Source organism: Moschus berezovskii, chromosome 3 (assembly GCF_049115385.1).
Source record: "Moschus berezovskii isolate FMDL1 chromosome 3, NW_MosBer_1.0, whole genome shotgun sequence".
NCBI classification, from domain to species: Eukaryota; Metazoa; Chordata; class Mammalia; order Artiodactyla; family Moschidae; genus Moschus; species Moschus berezovskii.
Window position 1 is genome coordinate 65,703,743 of NC_142462.1, and position 23,159 is coordinate 65,726,901.

General features: G+C 38.9%; 1 protein-coding gene across 3 annotated transcripts in view; it reads left to right on the forward strand.

Annotated features, from left to right (window-relative positions):
* Positions 1 to 23,159, forward strand: part of IMMP2L (inner mitochondrial membrane peptidase subunit 2) — a 1,017,589-nt gene that overhangs the window by 300,892 nt on the left and 693,538 nt on the right. The window lies entirely within an intron of this gene.

The window sequence follows — 23,159 nt, forward strand, 5'->3', positions numbered from 1 at the left end:
TTTCTATTTTGTTCCATTGATCTATATTTCTGTCTTGATGCCAGTACCATACTGTCTTGATGACTGTGGCTATGTAGTAGAGCCTGAAGTCCGGCAGGTTAATTCCCCCAGTTCCATTTTTCTTCCTCAAGATTGCTTTGGCTATTTGAGGCTTTTTGTATTTCCATACAAATTGTGAGATTATTTATTGTAGTTCGGTGAAAAATATCGTTGGTAGCTTGATAGGGATTGCATTGAATGTATAAATTACTTTGGGTAGTATACTCATTTTTACAATATTTATTCTTCCAATCCATGAACACAGTATATTTCTCCATCTATTAGTGTCCTCTTTGATTACTTTCACTAGTGTTTAATAGTTTTCTATGTACAAGTCTTTTGTTTCTTTAGGTAGATATATTCCTAGTATTTAATTCTTTTCGTTGCAACAGTGAATGGAATAGTTTCCTTAATTTCTCTTTCTATTTTCTCATTATTAGCGTAGAGGAATGCAAGGGATTTCTGTGTGTTGATTTTATATCCTGCAACTTTACTGTATTCATTGATTAGCTCTAGTAGTTTTCTGGTAGAGTCTTTAGGGTTTTCTGTGTAGAGGATCATGTCATCAGCGAACAGTGAAAGTTTTACTTCTTCTTTTCCAATTTGGATTCCTTTTATGTCTTTTTCTGCTCTGATTGCTGTAGCCAAAACTTACAGAACTATGTTGAATAGTAGTGGTGAGAGTGGGCACTCTTGTCTTGTTCCTGCTTTTAGGGGAAATGCTTTCAGTTTTTCACTGTTGAGGATAATGTTTGCTGTGGGTTTTTCATATATAGCTTTTATTATGTTGAGATATGTCCCTTCTCTTCCCACTTTCTGGAGGGTTTTTTTTATCATAAATGGATGTTGAATTTTGTCGAAGGCTTTCTCTGCATCTATTGAGATAATCATATGATTTTTATTTTTCAGTTTGTTAATGTGGTGTATTACATTGATTGATTTGTGGATATTGAAGAATCCTTGCATTCCTGGGATAAAGCCCACTTGGTCATGATGTATGATCTTCTTAATGTGTTGTTGGATTCTGATTGCTAGAATTTTGTTCAGGATTTTTGCATCTATGTTCATCAGTGATATTCTTTATCAGGTAGATTCCCTATATCTTCCTCTTTTGTTTGTGTTGGTGGGCATTTCTCTTGTTCCTTTACTTGCTGGGTATTTCTCTGCCTCTTCATCTTGCTTATATTGCTTTGCTTGGGGTGGCCTTTCCCTCTTCTCACCATTTGTGGAGTACTCTTTATTATGTAGCTTCCTCGCTGTGTGTGGGGTTGGACGGGTGACTTGTCAAGGTTCCCTGGTTAGGGAAGCTTGTGTCGGTGTTCTGGTGGGTGGAGCTGGATTTCTTCTCTCTGGAGTGCAATGAAGTGTCCAGTAATGAGTTATGAGATGTCAGTGGGTTTGGAGTGACTTTGGGCAGCCTGTATTTTGAAACTCAGGGCTATTTTCCTGTGTTGCTGGAGAATTTGCATGGTATGTCTTGCTCTGGAACTTGTTGACCCTTGGGTGGTGCTTGGTTTTAGTGTGGGTATGGAGGCATTTGATGAGTTCCTATTGATTAATGTTCCCTGGAGTCAGGAGTTCTCTGGTGTTCTCAGGATTCGGGCTTAAGCCTCTTGCCTCTGGTTTTTGGTCTTATTCTTGGAATAGTCTCTAGACTTCTCCATCTGTCGTTTCCAAGGTGGTTCCCTCTGTTTTAGCTTCTGTTTGCTGTTCTCTTCAGTGTCTAATTTCCGCCCTGATACTGGGGGGTGGGTGAACACTTTTTAAGCCTCAGTTGTTCAGTCCTGTTCTGGGAAGGGAGGAACACTGCAGACAAACATCTCTGGCGTCTGTAGGGAGTGCTCGCAGCATCTCGGCCACACTGGGTTTGCCCCCGCTCACAGCGCATGTGTTGTCCCAGTCTACACTGCATAGGCTCTAGGTTACTCTGCCGGGAACTGTCCGAGGCCGGCGCTGGGTTGTATGCACTTCCCAAGTTGAGTGGCTCAAGTTCAGTTTCTCGGGTTCTCCACAAAGGCGCAGACTTGGCTGGGTCTGTGTTTTGTGCCTTCCCCAGTCCGAGCAGCTCAGGTGACCAGGTGTTTGGCGAGCGCGGTTGCTGCAACTTATTGCTTCCCCAAACCCTGCCGCTTGGTTTTCTGGGTGTACAACCGGCACACCTTCTCAGGCGGATATTGACTGCCCGAGCCCCAGAAGTCTTGATTAGCAAGGAAGTCTGCCTGCAGTTTGTATCGGATGCCTTTCTGGGGCTGCGGTTGCCCCCTCCGGCTCTGGCTGACCTCCCTGCCTGTCTCGGCGGTGGATGGGGAATGGGCCGACTGCAGCCGGCTGGCTCTGCTCAGCCCTTTGTTCTGTGAGCGGGGCTGGCAGAGTCTTAGGTTAGAGCTTTCTGACTTTTCGTGGGGAAGCTATCCCAGTCTGCTTTGCTATCCCCTGTTAGATCTCTCAGATTGTTCTCGTGGCATTCAAGTCCAGTCCTCTCTCTAAGCAGTTCAGCTGGCTCCTCCCTGCCCAGGCCTCGCTTGCTAATGGCGTATGCAGGCCTCTGCGCTGCTTCTCTGCTGGGAGTTCCCATTTGGCGGGTAATTTATGGGTTTTAATTATTTCTTTCTTTTTCCTCCTGGTTATGTGGCCCTCTGAGGTTCCAAGGCTCGCCTCAGATTCGCCAGTGAGAGTGTTTCCTGGTGTTTGAAACTTCTCTCTTTTTAAAAACTCCCTTCCCGGGATGGAGCTCTGTCCTTACCTCTTTTGTGTCTCGTTTTATCTTTTATGTGTTTTCCTACCTCCTTTCGAAGACAATGGGCTGCTTTTCTGGGTGCCTGATGTACTGCAAGGAGATCCAACCAGTCCATTCTGAAGGGGATCAATCCTGGATGTTCATTGGAGGGACTGATGCTAAAGCTGAAACTGCAATACTTTGGCCACCTCATGCGATGAGTTGACTCGCTGGAAAAGACTCTGATGCTGGGAAAGGTTGGGGGCGGGAGGAGAAGGGGACGACGGAGAATGAGATGGCTGGATGGCATCACCGACTCTGTGGACATGAGTTTGAGTGTACTCCGGGAGTTGGTGATGGACAGGGAGGCCTGGCGTGCTGTGATTCATGGGGTCGCGGAGAGTCGGACACGACTGAGCAACTGAACTGAACTGAACTGAACTGATGTCCTCTGCCAGCATTCAGAAGTTGTTTTGTGGACTTTACTCCGTGTTCAAATGTTCTTTTGATGAATTTGTTGGGGAGAGAGTGGTCTTGCCGTCCTATTCCTCCGCTATCTTGTTCCTTCTCCTGGAGTTCCTCTTTTGAGTGCCTGCTGCTTATGATCAGATCACAGTAAACTTACTTTATAAGTTTTATGCTTTTTCATAAGAACCACTTGATCTTTTCTTTTTACAGTAATAGAAGCATACATTTCATTTTTCTTTGCTTCAGTTACACTTTTAAAGAATATTCTGGCAAAACCCCACTGATAGTACGTTTGTATTTGCTCCTGGACTTGCCAGACTCTTGATTTTATATTGGCCACTTAATTCTCTGTTGCATTTTGAAGATTATTTATTTGATGTGGAGTTCAGAATGCTTAGCACATGGTAGGTATCCAGTGATTGTTATTAAATAAGACTGACAACTACTTAAGGGTTACTGCTGTGTATCAGGACTATAGACAGTTCTGTCTGCATATAGCTTTCAGTTTTGTGGTGAGATATATAAATATAGAAAATGATCAATGGGACAGAGCTGAGAACCTGCAAATAGACCCACACCAATATGTCCAACTAATTTTTTTTAGTAGACTTTATTTTCCAGTACAGGTTTAGATTCACAACAAAACTGAGCAGAAAGAGAGAATACCGACACATTTTCTCCTTACCTTCCCAGGCCCCCAAAGCCTCCCCTGCTGTTAACATCCTCTACCATATGCAGAGTACATCATGAGAAACTCTGGGCTGGAAGAAGCACAAGATGGAATCCAAATTGCTGGGAGAAATATTAATAACCTCAGATATGCAGATGACACCACCCTTATGGCAGAAAGTGAAGAGGAACTAAAATGCCTCTTGAAAGTGAAAGAGGAGAGTGGAAAAAGTTGGCGTAAAGCTCAACATTCAGAAAACTAAGATCATGGCATCTGTTCCCATCACTTCAGGGCAAATAGATGGGGAAACAGTGGAAACAGTGTTATACTTTATTTTTTTGGCCTCCAAAATCACTGCAGATGGTGATTGCGGCCATGAAATTAAAAGACGCTTACTCCTTGGAAGGAAAGTTATGACCAACCTAGATAGCATATTAAAAAGTAGAGACATTACTTTGCCAACAAAGGTCCATCTAGTCAAGGCTATGGTTTTTCCAGTGGTCATGTCTGGATGTGAGTGTTGGACTGTGAAGAAAGCTGATTGCCGAAGAATTGATGCTTTTGAACTGTGGTGTTGGAGAAGACTCTTGAGAGTCCCTTGGACTGCAAGGAGATCCAACCAGTCCATTCTAGAGGAGATCAATCCTGGGTGTTCATTGGAAGGACTGATGCTAAAGCTGAAACTCCAATACTTTGGCCACCTCATGCTAAGAGTTCACTCACTGGAAAAGACTCTGATGATGGGAGGGATTGGGGGCAGGAGGAGAAGGGGACGACAGAGAATGAGATGGCTCGATGGCATCACGGACTCGATGGACATGAGTTTGGGTGTACTCCTGGAGTTGGTGATGGACAGGGAGGCCTGGCGTGCTGCGATTCATGGGCTTGCAAAGAGTCAGACACAACTGAGCCACTGAACTTAACTGAACCATAGTGGTACATGTTACAATCAATGAGCCCACATTGACTCATTATTATCACACAAAGTCCATAGTTTATCTTAGTGTTTACTGTTGGAGTTTTATATTCTATGGATTTTGACAAATGTATGATGTCATGTTTCTACCACTATAGTATCATACAGAACAGTTTCTCTGCCCTACAGTCTCTTTGCTATCCTTATTCGTTCCTCTCTCCCCACAACTACTCACAAAAACTGATCGTTTTACATCTTCATAGTTTAACCTTTTCCAAAATGTTATACAGTTGGTATCATAAAATATGTAGCTTTTCAAATTGGTTTCTTTCACTTACTAATATGTATATGAGTTTTCTCCGTATCTTTTCATGGCTTGGTAGTTCATATTACGTTGTATGGATGTACAGAGTATTTCCCCACTTATCTATTGAAAGATACCTTGCTTGATTCCAAGCTTTGGCAGTTATGAATAAAGATGCTCTAAACTTAAAAAGGAAATGATTGAAAACTTGTTAGAACATTCCACTGGTTGAACATGATGGAAAGTGAAAGTGAAGTTGCTCAGTCGTGTCCGACTCTTTGCCACCCCATAGACTGTAGCCCACCAGGCTCCTCCGTCCATGGGATTCTCCAGGCAAGAATACTGGAATGGGTTGCCATTTCCTTCTCCAGGGTATACTTCCCGACCCAGGGATCAAACCCAGGTCTCCCGCAGTGCAAGCAGTCCTTTAACTATTGAGCCAACATGATGGAAGCTCTTTCAAATTTGCTTGGCACTCGTGTGTGTATGTGTGTGTTTTTATTGAATGTACACTAGCCTGAGCCTTCTGTTTCTTCTCTGTCTCTCATCCTCTTGATAAAGTCTCACTGTCATTATTAGAGACCTTATGTTTATGGCTTTGGTAATTCAGGACAAACAGTGGAAATCTGTATACTGTTTCTTTAATCAAGTATGGTCTAAATAATTTTCCCTTTTGACTGTACTTTTTCCCCTTTATTCCTTTAAGTGTATAGAATGTGTTTGCTCATGGCAATTCTTGTTATTGCTCAGTGCATACCTCTATTTTGTTTTAATTACTTTTTTCTATTGCCTGCATTCCTGACACTCCACTGTAAGTATCCATGTATTTAGTGGTTGTCCTTACAATTTGCTCTCCCTCAGCTTATTTTGATATACATGTATCCTTGAAAAAGGATTATGCTGTTTTTGTTTCATTGTATTTACTTATTGTTAACAAACACGTAGCACTTTTGATATTTCAGATACTGTTTTAATCTTTTTCAAACATGAATTTATTTAATGTTTGCAATAATCCTGTGAGTTAGATATTTTTATCCCTATTATCACAAAAGGCTAAGTAATGCCCCACGGGTACATAACTCACATGTGTGGGGTCAGGGCTTCAGCTTGGCTCATCTGGCTCTAGATTCACAGCTTTAGCCACTGCAGTCACCCACCCTTCTAGCCATACAAGGTGCTGTGCTGTAAACCTCACTTGGTTCTTTCCATGTTGCCATTTGTACTTCAAATTCATGACCTATAATTGCTACTTGATGTTCTGAGCATATACTACATTTTAAACATCAAGTTTTTTGAGGTACTATGCACTGTGTCCAATACTTTGGCCACCTCATGCGACGAGTTGACACACTGGAAAAGACTCTGATGCTGGGAGCGATTGGGGGTAGGAGGAGACGGGGACGACAGAGAATGAGGTGGCTGGATGGCATCACCGACTCGATGGACATGAGTTTGAGTGAACTCCGGGAGTTGGTGATGGACAGGGAGGCCTTTCGTGTTGTGGTTCATGGGGTCGCTAAGAGTCGGACACGACTGAGCAACTGAACTGAACTGAACTGAATGCACTGTGTAATAAGTTCATTTAAAATACATAGTTTACTGAGTTTAAACACATGAATATATCCCTTTAACCAACACCACAATCAATACATATGTTTCCTTCACCCACAGAGATACACTGGTACCCCTTCCCACTCAGTCCTACCCATGGCCCAAGAAAACATTTATCTTTGTGTCACAACACATTCATTTTTCCTGTGTTGCATTTTTTATAGATGGAATTCTATTGTACATATAGTTTGCTTTTGGCTTCTGTTGTTGTTCAGCATATTTTGAGATTCATTCTTACTGTTGCTTGAGTTGGCAGTTCCCTTTTTTATTATGGTGTAGTTTTATATTGAATAGATATACCATAATTTGTTTATCTGTTCATCTGTTGATGTACATTTGGATTTATTCCAGTTTTTGGCAATAATGAGTAAAGCTGGCATGAAAATGTATGCATTAGTCTTTGTAGTAATATATATTTTCATTTCTCTTAGGTAAATACCTAGGAATGAACTTTCTGGGTCTTGTGATAGGTATATATTTAACATTATAAAAAATTGTTAAAATGATTTACAAAGGTTTGTGTCATTTTTCACTTTTACTTGTAATGAGTAAGAATTCAGTTCCCTTTACATTCTTGACAACTCTTGGTATTATCAGCCTTTTTCAACTTTTTATTTTGAAATAATTATAGAGTTATAATTGCAGAAATAACACAGGAGGTCCTTTGTCAGCTTTACATAAACTGCTTTCTGCGTAATTTCTGTGCATTTCTATGGGATTTTTATATGGTTAGATTCATGTAGTTACCACTACACTCAAGGTACAGAACTGTCTCATTACTGCTAAGATTTTTCACGCTAGTCTGTTACAGTCACACACATCCCTTTTTCCTCCCTTCCTCCATCTCTTCTCACTCCCTTTGTGAAATTATGCAAAAAAAACTAACCTATTATCCATCCCTGTAGATTTTCATGAATGCTATATAACTGTAAATGTAATAATATACTAAGAGGCTTCCCAGGTGGCTCTAGTGATAAGGAATCTACCTGCCAATGCAGGAGATGTAAGAAAAGCGGGTTCAATCCCTGGGTTGGGAAGTTCCCCTGGAGTAGGAAATGACAATCCACTCCAGTTTTCTTGCCTGGAGCATCCCATGGACAGAGGAGCTTGGTGGGCTATAAGCCATAGGGTCACAAAGAGTCGGACACAACTGAAGTGATTTAGCATGCAATAATATACTTACAGTCCCATCAGATTGGCTGATTCTACTCAACATAATTCCTTTAATATCTCCCCATGGTGTTGACTTGTATGTATCAATTGTTATTTTCGTTTTCATTGCTGAGTGATATGGATATAACGATTTACCTGTTGAAAGACATTTGAATTGTTGCCACTTTTTGGCTTTGGCAAAAAAAAAAAAAACTGCTATGAACTAATGAGTGTATGCTTTTGTGTGGACATAAATTTTCATTTCTCTGGAATAAATGCCCAGTAGTTTATGTTAAGTTGTTGTTTTTGTTCTTTTTAAGAAACTACCAGACTATATGTCAGAGTGGTTGTACCATTTTACAGTCCTGCCAGCACCAGGAAGGTATGATTTGTCCAGTTTCTCCACATCCTTGCCAACATTTGCTATTTACATTATTGTTTATTTTAGCCTCTGTAAATATTAAGTAATACTACTTCATTTAGTTTTTAATTTACATTTCCTTAATGGCTAGTGGTATTGAACATTTTTTTCATGTACTTAATTTGCCATCTGTATATCCTCTCTGGTGAAATGTACAGTTTAACCAGTTTTTAATTTTAAGCCATTCTCAGTTCAGTTCAGTTCAGTCGCTCAGTCGTGTCCGACTCTCCGCGACCCCATGAATCACAGCATGCCAGGCCTCCCTGTCCATCACCAACTCCCGGAGTACACTCAAACTCATGTCCACAGAGTCGGTGATGCCATCCAGCCATCTCATTCTCCGTCGTCCCCTTCTCCTCCCGCCCCCAACCTTTCCCAGCATCAGAGTCTTTTCCAGTGAGTCAACTCGTCGCATGAGGTGGCCAAAGTATTGCAGTTTCAGCTTTAGCATCAGTCCCTCCAATGAACATCCAGGATTGATCTCCTTTAGAATGGACTGGTTGGATCTCCTTGCAGTATAAGGGACTCTCAAGAGTCTTCTCCAACACCACAGTTCAAAAGCATCGATTCTTCGGCGATCAGCCTTCTTCACAGTCCAACTCTCACATCCATACATGACCACGGGAAAAACCATTGCCTTGACTAGACGGACCTTGGTTGGCAAAGTAATGTCTCTGCTTTTTAATATACTATTAAGCCATTCTAGTGGAGTGTATTTGCATCTCATTGTGGTTGTAATTTTTGTTTTCCTGATAAATTATGATGTTGCGCATCATTTAGTATGTGTATTGGTCATCTTATGTCTTGTTTAGTGAAGTGTCTCTTTAGATTTGTTTTGCTATTTTTTAAGTTGGCTTATTTGTTTTAGAGTTACAAGAATTCTTTACTTCTGGATACCAGTGCTTTGTCAGATACATGTGTTGCAAATATTTTCTTTCATTTTGTGGCTCCCCTTTTTCATTTTTAAAATTTCTTTTGAGAAGTAGAAGTTTTAAATTTTGATGAATTTCTATTTGTCCATTTTTTCTTACTGTTAGTACTTTTTTACATCCTTTCTAACAAATCTTTGCTTACTCAAAGATCATGAAAGTTTTCTCCTAGGAATTTTATAGTTGTAGGTTTTACATTTAGGTCTAAGTCCTGTTTGGTAGTTAATTTTTGTTCATGTGCGATATTTGTATTCTTCTGTCCCCTATTATTTGTTGCTTAGGCTTACTAGCATAAGAAAAACATTGACAACACAGTGTCTTATATCGCTCCTTGTGACTATGTGTAAAAGTATCTCTGAATGGTAAGGCATATATATATATATATGTGAATCAAATACACACACACACACATATGTGCAATGCAAATTGATATCATATGCAAATTGATATCAAATGCAAATTTGCATTGACATATCAATGCAAATTGATATCCAGAATGGTTGCACAAGTTTATCTTCCCATCAGCGTGGTGGGAGAGTCCCTGTTTTCTTTATTTTGACTTATGAATAGCTACAAGGTTTTTCCTTCACTTGCTTCTAAACTCAGATTTCATATATGCAGTTCTCAGCATGCTTCCCGATGACAATCTGTGTCTATTTTCTAATTCACTTATTCTAATCTTTTGTGGAGGGGAAGGGTAAACCATTACTCTTTCCTGGCCTAAGTTGTGTCTGAATTATGATTACACAGGCTGAGAGTGAAGGCCTTAGGTTCTGTACCATTAGTTCAGTGCATAGGTGTTATGATAGGTTTTCTGCCAACTTGACCACTCTTCCATCTCCTTTTTGGTTCTCACCTTTGGTCCTTATTTTTCATGATCTTGAATTGGTGACCTCACGTATATGATATATTAATATATATAATTAAGTGCCAAGTTGTGTGAAGATAATTTTTGATATAGTTATGAAGGCTCTAGAGTTTCAGGTGATAATATTTATGAGCAGATGGTGATATGAGCAACAACTTCAGTACCTCAACATGGGTCATATCTTAAAAGTCTCTTACTTAAAGGACAAAGCCATCATGTTAAAAATATGCTGGGAAATGCTGTAATATGCACCTGGAAACTTTATGTATTATAAGAAAAACTTGTATTGAGCAGATGTTCGAGTCTTAAGGACGCCAGTATAAACCAGTTAAATTTACATAATTATTTTATAGGCTAAAATATTAGTTGTTTTCTCACTGATGGAAAAGTTCATTTACTGCTACACAACACTTAGCTGGAGTAAGAAATACCTGGACCAACATTTAACCTGAAATACTGACTAAGAAAATTACATGTGAAAGTGAAAGATTTCTTTTTTTAGTTTTCTCAGCTAAGTTCTTTCAGTACTAATATTAGTTTTGAATTATATTTATAGAAACTGTCACTTGCATTAAATGCTGCCTGCATCTGGTGAGCATTATTTCACAGTATCAGCAATTTAGTTGGAATCTGTCCTTGCCAGTTTTGGAGTCAAAACTGGAAAATACTGAGAAATCTTTGAGCACCTTTGACAAGGTCTTGATAGTTTCTTTCCTATGAATGAAGTGTATTTTTTTTTTCTTCCTACTTCTCTGGTAGTTTTGTGTTTAAATTATGTAAATATTGGGAAAAAAGGGGGACAAATCACAGCATAGATAATGGAGGCTATTATTTGCTTATATAATAGTTTTATGTGTGAGTTCAAACTGTTTTGCCTTGCTTAAAGAAATGACTATCACTGAACATATTTTTTCCACACCATGTTTGATAGACAAATTTTTGTTTGTTTCTAAAGCTGTATATGATGCATTCTGGGTTGCTCAGGACAGTTCGGGTTTATGCCTGTGTTCCAGATGTAATTATTGATAGCATGCTCTATCACATCCTTGGAGAAGGAAATGGCAACCCACTCCAGTATTCTTGCCTGGAGAATCCCATGGACAGAGGAGCCTGGCAGGCTACAGTCCGTGGGGTCGCAAGAGTCGGACATGACTTAGCCGCTAAAACCCCACCATCACATCCTATTAAACAACATGCTGGTCATGACCTACTAATTTGATTTCATGACCAGAACTGTACTGGGTTGAGATTCATATCTGGATTCAGATATTCTCCAGTAATAGCCTTAGCTGTGTCATCCTGACTCACCTCCTTTAAACTTCCATTTCTGCATCCATCTCTGGTAAGGATGTTGTGAGGATTAAAACGATCATTTCTATAAAGCACTTCATATCATGTCTGGTGAATGGAAGAACTCACTGTGTGTTATTGTTCTCATTACTTATACCAAAAACATGGTTTTCCTCTTCTAAAATTATATTACACAGAATATAATCGATTAAAAGCTTTTTCCACATTATTGAGAGACCTTTCAAAATTAGAGATAAAATTGTATTCTTGTCAATCAGCAGTTTTAAAGCATATCCAGAAATGCCTGGACAAACCGTAGTTAAGTTGTTATACGACACCTCTAAGAGAGAGAAATCTTTGGCTTTCCAGCTGAGTTGAGTTCCCCACCAAGAAGTCAAATGTAAGGGATGTCATTAGAGAAAATATGTTATTTTGATATTTCTTGCCCTATCCTGCTTACGATTCACTTTATCTTTAAAAAAACTGAAACACTTTCATCTTGTTTTTCATTTAAAATAACATGAAGCCTCTTGATATTGAAGCATTGATGCCCTTTTGAAATTCTAGAATCAAAAATTATTTTGGTAAAGTGAAAGCATTAATATTTTGATTAGCACTGAATCAGTTATCAACTTTATTTATAAAATGAGATGTTAAATTTTTATCAGAGCAGCCTTTGAGCTAATACTCAATAATGACTGAGGTAAGTAGTCTAATTCAGATGTTTAGCTGCTAATTTTGCCGTGTCAGATTACTGTTTTCTGAATTTCCCCGTGTTTCTTACCTATACATTGTTGTCTGCATTCTACATCTCATTACTGTTGTCCTGCCTGAAAAGCAGGACATGGTGAGGTATATGCGGAGAGTTAAGCCCTTTGACTTGTTAGTTTGATTAGCCTTGCATCCTCCACATTGTGTATCATTCTGAGGAGGAATGAGTCCTCTTGACTTTGGCTGCTGTGCTGTGAAAGTGGCTCACAATGATTCACAAAGGTAAATAATAAATACGTATCAGTGTTAAGGCAGAGTACTTCTTATTCTATCATATAATTTTTCTTTTTTTTTTCCTGGCCATGTGAGATCTTAGTTCCCTGACCAGGGATTGAACCTACGCCCTTTGCACTGGAAGCCTGGATTCTTTTTTTTTTTTAAATTGGAGGCTAATTACTTTACAATAATGTGGTGGTTTTTGCCATACATTCACATGAATCAGCCTGGGTGTACATGTGTTCCCCATCCTGAACCTCCCTCATCCCATCCCTCAGGGTCATCCCAGTGCACAGCCCTGAGCACCCTGTCTCATGCATCGAACCTTGACTGGCAATCTATTTCACATATGGTAACATACATGTTTCAGTGCCATTCTCTCAAATATTCCCACCCTTGCCTTCTCCCACAGAGTCCAAAAGTCTGTTCTTTATATCTGTGTCTCTTTTGGTGTCTCATGTATAGGGTCATCGTTACCATATTTATAAATTCCATTTATATGCATTAATATACTGTACTGGTATTTTTCTTTCTGACTCACTTCACTCTGTATAATAGGCTCCAGTTTCATCCACCTCATTAGAACTGATTCAAATGCATTCTTTTTAATAGCTGAGTAATATTCCATTGTGTATATGTACCAAAGCTTTCTTATCATTCATCTGCCGATGGACATCTAGGTTGCTTCCATGTCCTGGCTATTATAAATAGTGCTGCAGTTAACATTGGGATACACGGGTAAGCATGGATTCTTAACCACTGGACTTCCAGGGAAGTTCTCCTCTGCCATATTCTTTCCATTATTAACTCAAGTCACTTCTCATGATAGCCTTGAGAAGTAGGCATTTCTATCCTCAGAGTAGTTCAATATTTGCTGAACTGTCCCGAAACTAGTGAATGACAGCCTTGAAATTTAAACTCAATAGTGTCTTTGTCGCATTAGTTCAGACTCCTCCTGAGAAGTTTGTGGAAGCAATTTCTGAATTGTTCTTCCAGATCACAGTCCTTACCCTTGTGTTTTTCACTTTTATCAATGTCACATTATATGTCAGTATCACCAAACCAGGCTAGGATTCTGAAAAACAGAAAAAGGATTACAATTCAAAAAAGAAAAAAACCCCGTGGCAAATTGGAAGAACTAGTAACTGTAAACAGAGTATAGCTAAGCAGAGATGCATGCAGGGGCATTCACATAGGGAGGAAAACAAGAGTGAAAAATTAAGAGGCTGCCCGGCAGTTCTCTTTTTCTCCTGCAGCTCTGGTCATGACTTTACTGTATAGACTTTGGAGAGAATGCAGAGGAATCCAACAGAAATTATTAGAAAGTTTGAGAAATCTATGATGTAAGTCTCAGGAACTGGGTTTATTTAGCCTAGAGAAGGGAGGTCTGCATAGGGACTTAATTACAGTCTTCAAGTTCAGTGAAATCATAGACACAGAGGCCTTGAGTATTTCCCAGGAGAATTGTCTTTTGACAGGCACTTTCGTATATGGTTGTTTTCTTGGTTTTCACCGTGCATGAGAGGATAGTATATGAGTGATGATGAGCAGCTGTTCTTTGTTCACTGCAGGGAGACGAGCAAGAAAGAGCTTAAATCACCAGAGGAGTGATTTAGGGAGAACTTTGAGAACTTTTCAACTATCCTTGGAAACTTGTGGAGATTCCTTCAGTAAAGACTTTGTTTTTTTGAGTTGTAATTTTGTGTGTACACTGCCAGAATTTAGGGAATGGATTTTAGACTGAAAGGAGGAAAAAACGTTGCATTGGCCTTTTTTCTTGGTTTAAAGGTAAACACACCTTTTTTTTTTTTTTTTTTTTACACACTTTCTCTCTGAGTTCTGTAAAAGCGTGAAGGCACCTGTCACAAACAAGGCTGGATGATAGACATCTTCATATTACAATTTTAAGCTTTAGTTCAGTTTGGTAGGACCACTTAGGCACCCTCTGATTGGGGCTAAGGCCCTGGGAGGTCCTGATCTTCGAGAACAAGGTGTTTAGATGCTGTGAGCTGCTGTGACACTGGTCACCTGCAAGGATCTCCTCATTTCTGACTGAAATACTGTTTTCTCACTGAAAACAGATTGCAGAATACCACCTGTGTCTCTTCATTGCCTCTTTATAATTGGAGGAACATTCCTTCCTCTACTGTCTAGTCTCATCTAGGTTTTAGTGGAGGGTTGGTTTCTAATTAAAGTGGCATCATAACTTTCATTTTAAAGTTATGAAATGCAGGTAAATATTAATATAGGATCTTTGGATTTCGTTTCTTTCCTCTTTTCTCCCATGAATAGTGACTGAAATCCTGCTAGGTGCTAGGTACTGTTCTAGGCACTGGGGATACAAAACAGTCAAGACTATCTGCCTTGGAGAGGTGGATAAAAAAATCACATCTGTAGTGTGATAAATGGTGACACATGTCATTATATAGGACCCAAAGTTCAATCTGAAACAGATTTTTCAGGAAGACCTCACATACCTAGGCACCACAGATGTTTCTGTTGCATATTTTGGGTTTGCCTCCTTCTTGTCCTTGGTTGCCAGAAACAGGAATCAGTAGCTAGGCACATCACTTCTGTAGAACTGCTGACCTCTGATATAAATAGAACCTGAAAGATTTAAGTCATTTACTTGTTCTTTAAAAAAGAAGTCCATCATGTTTTAATAAACACTAATTATGTTTAAAAATGACCTCTGAAGACATTTAAAACATTCCAGCGGCCATGAATATGGCCAGAATTTAGCAGTCATAAAGCAGTCTTTTTCTTTTTTCTCTTTCAGTATATTTAGAGAAATATGTCCCCTTACTTTATATCTCATTTTATGTTGTGTTTTGCAATTGTGATTTTTGCAAAGGTCATCTAGCAATGGAGTGTGAAAGGATTCAACAGCCACACTCAGAAAGCCCACATGATCCACTGATGTTCGATAGCATAACCTTTATATTACAAGCAAAGCCTTTTAAGACAAAAATAAGAATGATATGGAATTACTGCTATAAGCATGGGAAGTAATTGAAATATATCCTTGGCTTCTTTGTGTTGTGGTAAGTTGGGGTAAGGGAAGGTATTAAGAGATAAGTATAGGTTAGAACTTTGCAGTAATCACTAGTCTAAATTAATAATTTTCAGTGGATATATTTAAATAGGATGTGATTCAACTCAAAACTTTACTTCTGAGGTGTTGGATGTTAGGAGATATTTAACTGTGCTAATTCCCTGGCAGAGGAACCTGGCAGGATACAGTCCATGGGGTTACAAAGAGTCGGACACAACTGAGCAAATAGCATTGCCACAACTAACTGTGCTACCAGTTCTTATGTTCTTTAATGTAATTCCCGTCCAGATGGCCTTTAAAGTGATGTAAAACCTTCAACATCAGGATTCTTCTGTGGGTACAGAACACTTAATGCAGAGTCTTACACTCAAGGATAAGCGAGCTGGGTATATTTTCTATTTCCTTCTCAAGCTCGGAAATAGTTTGCTTTTTTCCTTACAATTTCCAGAATTGGTCTTCTGGTTTGTGTATCCCTTCAAAGGGATATTTCAAAATCTCTGAAAGAATAACATGGGCTACTTACTCCGTGTTGTAATTTCATGTCCAGGTTCAGTTCAAACCCATCATCACTGCCCAAACCATCCCTCAACATTCAAGGCTATTTAGAATTTGTCAGAAACTTGTCTTTCCAGGCTTTTCCCTCCTTTTAAACAAATCGCCTAAGTCCAGGTAAACAGAAATTGCCTGTTTCAGAATACTTTCTTTCTTTTGACAAAATTTAGTGTCCCCCACAATGACACATCTTTACTCTTGCTTACATGGGAAGTGATATCACTATATCACCTTTCTTTGAAACTCCTATCACTCTTTGTTTAAAGTAAATATCTTACTGTTTCAGAAACAACAGTAATGAGGAAAACAATAAGGAAAAAAATCCAAAATAAATGACAGGTAAAACTTCAAGTGACTCTTGGAAATGTAATATGGGCAGTTTTCAGTATGTTTATCTATGGAATGAATTTGATTTTGTGCTTATGGAAACCTACATTCTGTTTGTTGAAATTTGGATATTTTATGTTTCTCAGCTTCACAGATGACAGTCAAATGTTGCAGACTTGTTAGATGCCAAGCCTTCTTTCTTTCTCCTAACTAACTCTTATAGGAGTTGACCCAGTGGATTTGCCTGGTCTGTGAAACTGCTTGAGGACCCTTTCAAAGGGCAGGCTCCTTTACCTCATCCTGGTCATTTCTATGTTTCTAGTGTGATTGGGCACACAGTCTATACGCTTTTTAAAAGAATGATCCTTTTTCCTCCTAACTCTGGACTCAAATGTGAATATATGGCAGCTTTTAAATTCATTTCAACTTTGAAGCAAGCAGCTTAGAAGTTTTCATATTCAATGCCTTGAGGGAAGTATCTTCTTAACAATGCAGCTTTTGTTTATTAAATTTTTTTTGGTGGGGGAGGCTTGATTTTGGGGAACAGAAGACTCTTAAGTTACATTTATGCCTGTGATTTGAGTGTCCTTCTTTCTCTTCCACACAGTTATGGTGCCTGTACAGAATAGTTACTGTGCTTAGTATCACAGTCAAAACCAGGATTTGTAGGTGTTCTCCTGACAGCTTAGTCGATACTTTTGAGCAGTTAAAACTGGACTATGTTAGGAATTGCATTTTATATCTTAATACAGTTCTACATAAGCAGGCTATATACCCCTTCTCAGTTTACTTCCCACCTGGAAACTAGAGAAATCAGGTTCTTTCTTATGCTGACATTGTAAATTACCACAAACGAGGATGCAGACGGTTGATGGTAGTGGTCTTTATATTTTTTTAACTTAAAAAAATATTTTATTGGAGTATAATTGCTTTACAGTGTTATTCGTTTGTGCTGAATAATGAAGTGAATCATCTATATGTATAGCACAGGGAACTCAGCTTGGTACTCTGTGATGACTTAGGGTTGGAGGGGTGGGAGGGAGTTTCAAGAGGTGGTAGTCTTTAAACAAAATTGTTTCTAACATCTAATTACTGTCAAGTTTAAGAATGATGTCATAGAGCTTTCTCTAATAGCGATGCAGTTGCCCTTTAACATTTTATTAGTTTGTAGCTGACCATCTTGTAGAGCATGTTATGTCACTCATCTCTCGAGAGTACATGTTGCAGCCAGTTTATCTTGAAAGATAACTTGAAACATTCCTCAACATGAATGATTTTTATAGATGGTATCTTAACAAGTCTTTGAAAGTGATTGGGAATGCCTCCTTTGGAAATTGGTTGTTGTAGAGCATTGGGGCCAAGTTCTAAGTCTCTGGCACCTCACACCCCTATTGATGAGTGTGACTGGTGACTGTTTCCTGAGAGAAATAGTCTTCCTCTGTTTACCATCGGGATAATATCCACATGCAGCTGTTAGGTTCTCATAAGATGATGCAATCCTGCCTGTTAGCTGATGAGCAAGTTCAATATGCCCCTAATTGATTCCCGTTTCTTTTAGGAGACCACAATTTCAAGCTCTGTGCTGCTTTGTTCTTATCAGAACTCAGTCCTGATAGATAGTAATTGGGGAATATTACTGAGGAATATGTAATTTATCCATTCTGTTAGAAATTAGATCTTTTCTTAATTCAAGCCAGACCACTGTAGAGCTACATTTTCCCTCCCTAGAGAATTGCTTATACTGAGTTACACTGTGATGCTTTGTCATTGGCCAGATTGAGAGTCATTATTAAGAAGCATCCTCAGGAAAGTCATTATTGGATTCATCACAGTGCAGTGGGTAAGAAGAAGTTCCATTCAATGCACAACATTTGCTTTATGAACACTCATGAAGAAAGTTCTCAAAATTCTCAATGTTAGGAGAGACTGAACTTCCCTTGAGCAACTGTTGCTGAGACTCCTCTAACTAATGATATTGTTGCCCACCTCTAACTAAGCTTCTGTTAAACTTTTTGTGAACTACACTGACTTTCTCAGGTAGCACTAGTGGTAAAGAAACCACCTGCCAATGCAGGAGCTGTAAGAGACTCGGGTTCGATTCCTGCTTTGGGAAGATCCCCTGGAGGTGGGCATGGCAACCCACTCCAGTATTCTTGCGTGGAGAATCCCATGGGCAGAGAAGCTTGGCAGGCTACAGTCCATAGAGTCGCAAAGAGTCAGACACAGCTGAGGTGACCTAGCATACATGCGTACACTGACTTTATCTTTTTAAAAAATTAGTATTACTTTGCCCTTATCCCAGTAACCAGTCTTTTTGGTGTTATAGTATATTTCTGTAAGTAGTAAAAAAATGCTTTTGAAGTGAGATTGGGAATGAATGAAAAAAAAATTACACATATGTGTGCTTTGATAGAACTTTGTTCCTTGATTTTGTTTTATAGTGACCTACTGGAAAAGACTCTGATGCTAGGAAAGGTTGGGAGCGGGAGGAGAAGGGGACGACCGAGAATGAGATGGCTGGATGGCATCACCGACTCTGTGGACATGAGTTTGAGTGAACTCCGGGAGTTGGTGATGGACAGGGAGGCCTGGCGTGCTGTGATTCATGGGGTTGCGGAGAGTCGGACATGACTGAGCGACTGAACTGAACTGAACTTCCTTACCTAGGGTTTTGCACATTTTGTTAGGGGTAAAGAACCCTCCTGCAATGCAGGAGACATAAGGGACCTGTAGTTCAATCCCTAGGTCAGGAAGATCCCCTTGAGAAGGGCATGGAAACTTACTCTAGTATTCTTGCCTGGAGAATCCCGTGGATAGAGGAGCCTGGAGGGCTATAGTCGATAGGGTCGTAAAGAGTCTGACAAGACTGAAGCAACTTAGCGCATACTCACACTTCCTTACCTAATCTGCTTACCAAATGTGACATCTTTCTGGGTAAACATTTCTTGATTATGCAGTATTAAGAACAGTTCTCTGCATTAAGGGCTCTCCATGCATATTTTTGCATTAAATAAATATGAATTTATTGAACCTAAATGCTGTTGAGTATACCAATATGAGTAAAATATGGCCCCTACTCTTAGGAAATTTATTTACATTTTAGAGAGAGAAAATGAAGATTGTGTTAAGAGTTGTCACATGCTATAGGCATCTTGGGAAGGAAAAAATGAATTCTGATGGTGTTAGTCTAGAGATGACATTGAGTGGTCCGGAAGGATGAGTGGCATTTTACTGGGGGAGACTACCTTGGGCAAGTCCATTCTTAGCACTGAAAATTGAATTTGTATGTGAAATTTATGTAATTCTTCTATGATCCAAAATGATGTTCTTTTTCCCTCAAGCTTCAAGGATTCTCCTTTAAGTTAGTGTTCTGAAATGTGAAGAATTTACTGATTCTTACTGATACTATGATTTTTGTAGACTTCAGTCTTCTCTAGTTCCAAACTTTAGATCCTTAGTCTTTGCAGTTTGTCTTGATACATTAACCTTTTCCTTTCATTTTCTGATCATTTGAAAAGCTTTCTCTGTACCTTCTCAAGTTAATTAGATCTTTCTCAAGAAAACATCTCTTAAACCATGGTTTTGTACGTGATGACTTCTGCTTCTTTTGTAAGTTTGTTTGTATTTTTACTTTCCTCACAGTGCATCTTATTTAGAAGATCCTGTGATTTGGGGATTGTTCTATAGGTCACGTCACTACATGTATTAAAGGCCATTGGTGGTCTCTGTCCTGATGAGCTTTCCAGCATGTGTCTCTTTACCTGCTCCTCATAGGTAACACTGTTTCAGGTCATAATGTTAGCCTCTGTCTCTCCCTGGAAGGCTTGTTGCCTCGTGCTGTCTATGCCGATTCCTTTCCATCAGTCATGATGCTTGTTCATCTGTGAAGCCTCTCCTGACCCCTCAACATAGTCACTTCATCCCTGCAGGTTATGACTCTAGACACACAACTCCTCCAGTTCTCAGATTGCAGATAATAATTTACATTTCTACTTCTCTGTTAGACTTGAACTCACAGAAGGCCAGGGCTGCATTTTACTTGACTTTCTTTAATGTTTGGTAGACTGAATTTCTCTGTATTTGCCTGTCTAGCCATAATCTCATAGTATATGAAAAATCTCTTGAACTTTCATTGCCTCATAGAGCTTATTGTCTTGGCTGAGCTAGATATTTCCCTCTGCACTTCTTTAAAAACATGTTAAATAATCACTGTATTAGAAAACATCTCTGAGGAGCACTAGTTTAAATTACTTTTATCAGAAAAGTTCCCATTCATTACAACCTATTTTTTTTTCTTCTCCCTAAATTATTGGTGATTAATAGAGCATTAGGTAAATACTATTAAATGAATTTTTGTATTATTTTTTTTGAAATTTCTTGGGTTAAAAAAAAAAAAAACCTCCAAGGCTGTTTTATCATATTGATTTGGGAAGACAGCATCTATATTCTGGTCACCCTCAATAATGTTAGGCAAAGCCCTCACCTGTTTGTATGCTCCTCAATACTTCTAATCTCATGTTAACCTGATTTTAAAAATCTTTTTAGTGTAAAACTTGATCTGATATTTCTCTGTCTGTGGACACCCCCTTGAGAAATTCAAGTAGGTTGGCCAGATGTCATGTTTCCTTATGGAAAGTGAAAGTGAAAGTCACTCAATTGTGTCTGACTGTTTGCGATCAGGAAGTTAGTATTTTTCTTCCATGGTTTATGTGTATGTATGTATCTGGGTGAGAATCACATATTAACAGGAAAAATGTTTTATAATTATTTTTGTATTTTTCTTATGTATTTTTTCACCATAAGCTGGGTGCAAATTCATTTAATATCTAGTTCTGTCTTTTGCCTTCAATTATTTTGCAGATCAGAAGAGATTCTTAGTAAAGCTGTGGAATTTATAGCAAGCTAGAAAGCAAGACTGTTTGCAAATTCTTTAATTCCTACATCTGGTTTCCACAAATAGTTCTTTCGCTTTAATTCTCCCTGATAGTTAGATACCGAGTACTGTCCTGATATTTTTACAAGGTAGGCAATGACTCAGAGCCTATGATGGGATTATTTTAGGATGTCTTCCCTATACACTGTATAACTAAGCAAATTGTTTTATTATTGTGATTACAGTATTTTCTTGCAAACCTTTTGATTTTTTGGAAACTGTCAAGAAAAACTCTGAATTTGTATTGCTTTATCCAATTGATTTTGGTTGATAGGAAATAAGCCTGGCCAGTAGGAATTATGTTAAGCTGAACTGTGGTTTGTGTGCTTTCTAATTCTTTGCTGCTCAAAGTGTATTCAGTGAACTAGCCGCATCTGTATACCCAAGGTATTCAGAAATGTGGAATATTTGGTCCCTCTTTAGACCTACTTAACCATAATCTGCATTTTAACAAAATTCCAAAGTGGTTTCCACGCACAGGTGAGTTTTGAGAAAAGTTCCTCTAGTGCACATGCAGGCACATCACACAGATTTCGAAGGTACTGAAAGCTAGGTTCTTGTTACTCTTAGTGCTCTACATACCATCACATCAGTGTCATCTGGGAGCTTGTGCTCTCTTTCCATCTGGACATTCCGACCCAATCCCTGACCAATTGAATAGGAATTTACATTTTAACAAGATCCCCTGGCGTTTTCTATGAACGTTAAAATCTGAAGAGCGTTAATTTAGATTGCATCATCTTCCTGAAGCTAACTTAACTTGCATTCTTGTTTTAGAATAAATGCACAGTATTATTCTTTTTTCAAAATGCCTCTTTAGTAGTCTTTGCTGGAATATGGCCAATTCTATTAGTATGCCTATTGTCTCTGCATACAAAGGAAGACTCTTCTGAGCTTCCTTATATCTTCTGACATTTGCCCTTGACTTCTCTCCAAACCCTTCAGTGGATGACTCTCCTACTCCCACTTACTCTCATGAAAATAGAAGAGAAGTGTGTCACATTTCCCCCCACCCATTATGATTTCCAGAACATTGTTATGCAAAATGAATTAACGTTTTTTTTACAATAACACTTCTCTTTCTCCATTCTTATTTTCCCCAGTCTCATTCCTGATGTTTGTTCTGTTTCTGGGCTTTTCACCTCTTTCCTCAATGGCAGCACCTTTCTCTTTTTATCTTCTCTCAAGGTCTGCTACTTTTCTTGTCTGTGGCATTTTCAGCTTCACTGACCTTTATTTCCTCTTCCCTCTGCCTCGCCTTAAGTCATCTTCATCACTTCCACTTTCCCACTTGTCCCTCCCCAAACCTTTCCGCTTTCAAGGATCTTGACTTTCCCTTACTGTTTCTTTTCTGCAAGCTGCAGCCTTCTTTGCCACTTTATTACTCCTCTTCTTTTCATCACGTCTTGGGTTCCTTAGCCTGACCACTGCAGTGAGCAGTTGTAATGGAGCTTTCACGAGAATCTTTGAAAAGTTCTTTCTTTTTCACTTTTGCATCCTTGAATATAAAAATAAATAAAGACTGCCTCCTGCTGCCTGCTTTATCCGCTTCTCTTTTCAGGCTATTAAGCTTTGCTTGAGAGAAATGTGAAACCAAGATGATTGAGTCAAATTAAATTTTGAGCTTTATAACCTCAGCTGGATGGCTTCTGCCCCACTATCTTCTTATGTATTTCCCGTGGTCCCCAATCCCATGTATATCTTTTTAGTTTCTTAGGCAAGGTGGGAGATACTCTTTTGCGAGTGAATGATGGTAAGGCTTTATGCTTTGAGATTAAATTTGCTCGTAGGCTCCTAAATTGCTGTGCTTTTATATCATTATAATTTTTTTTTCTAGAACAGTTAAAATAAATTTAATATATTTGGCACATTGCTTTGTTGCAGATTTTATTATGGTCTTTAGATGCAGATGGCTTTTACC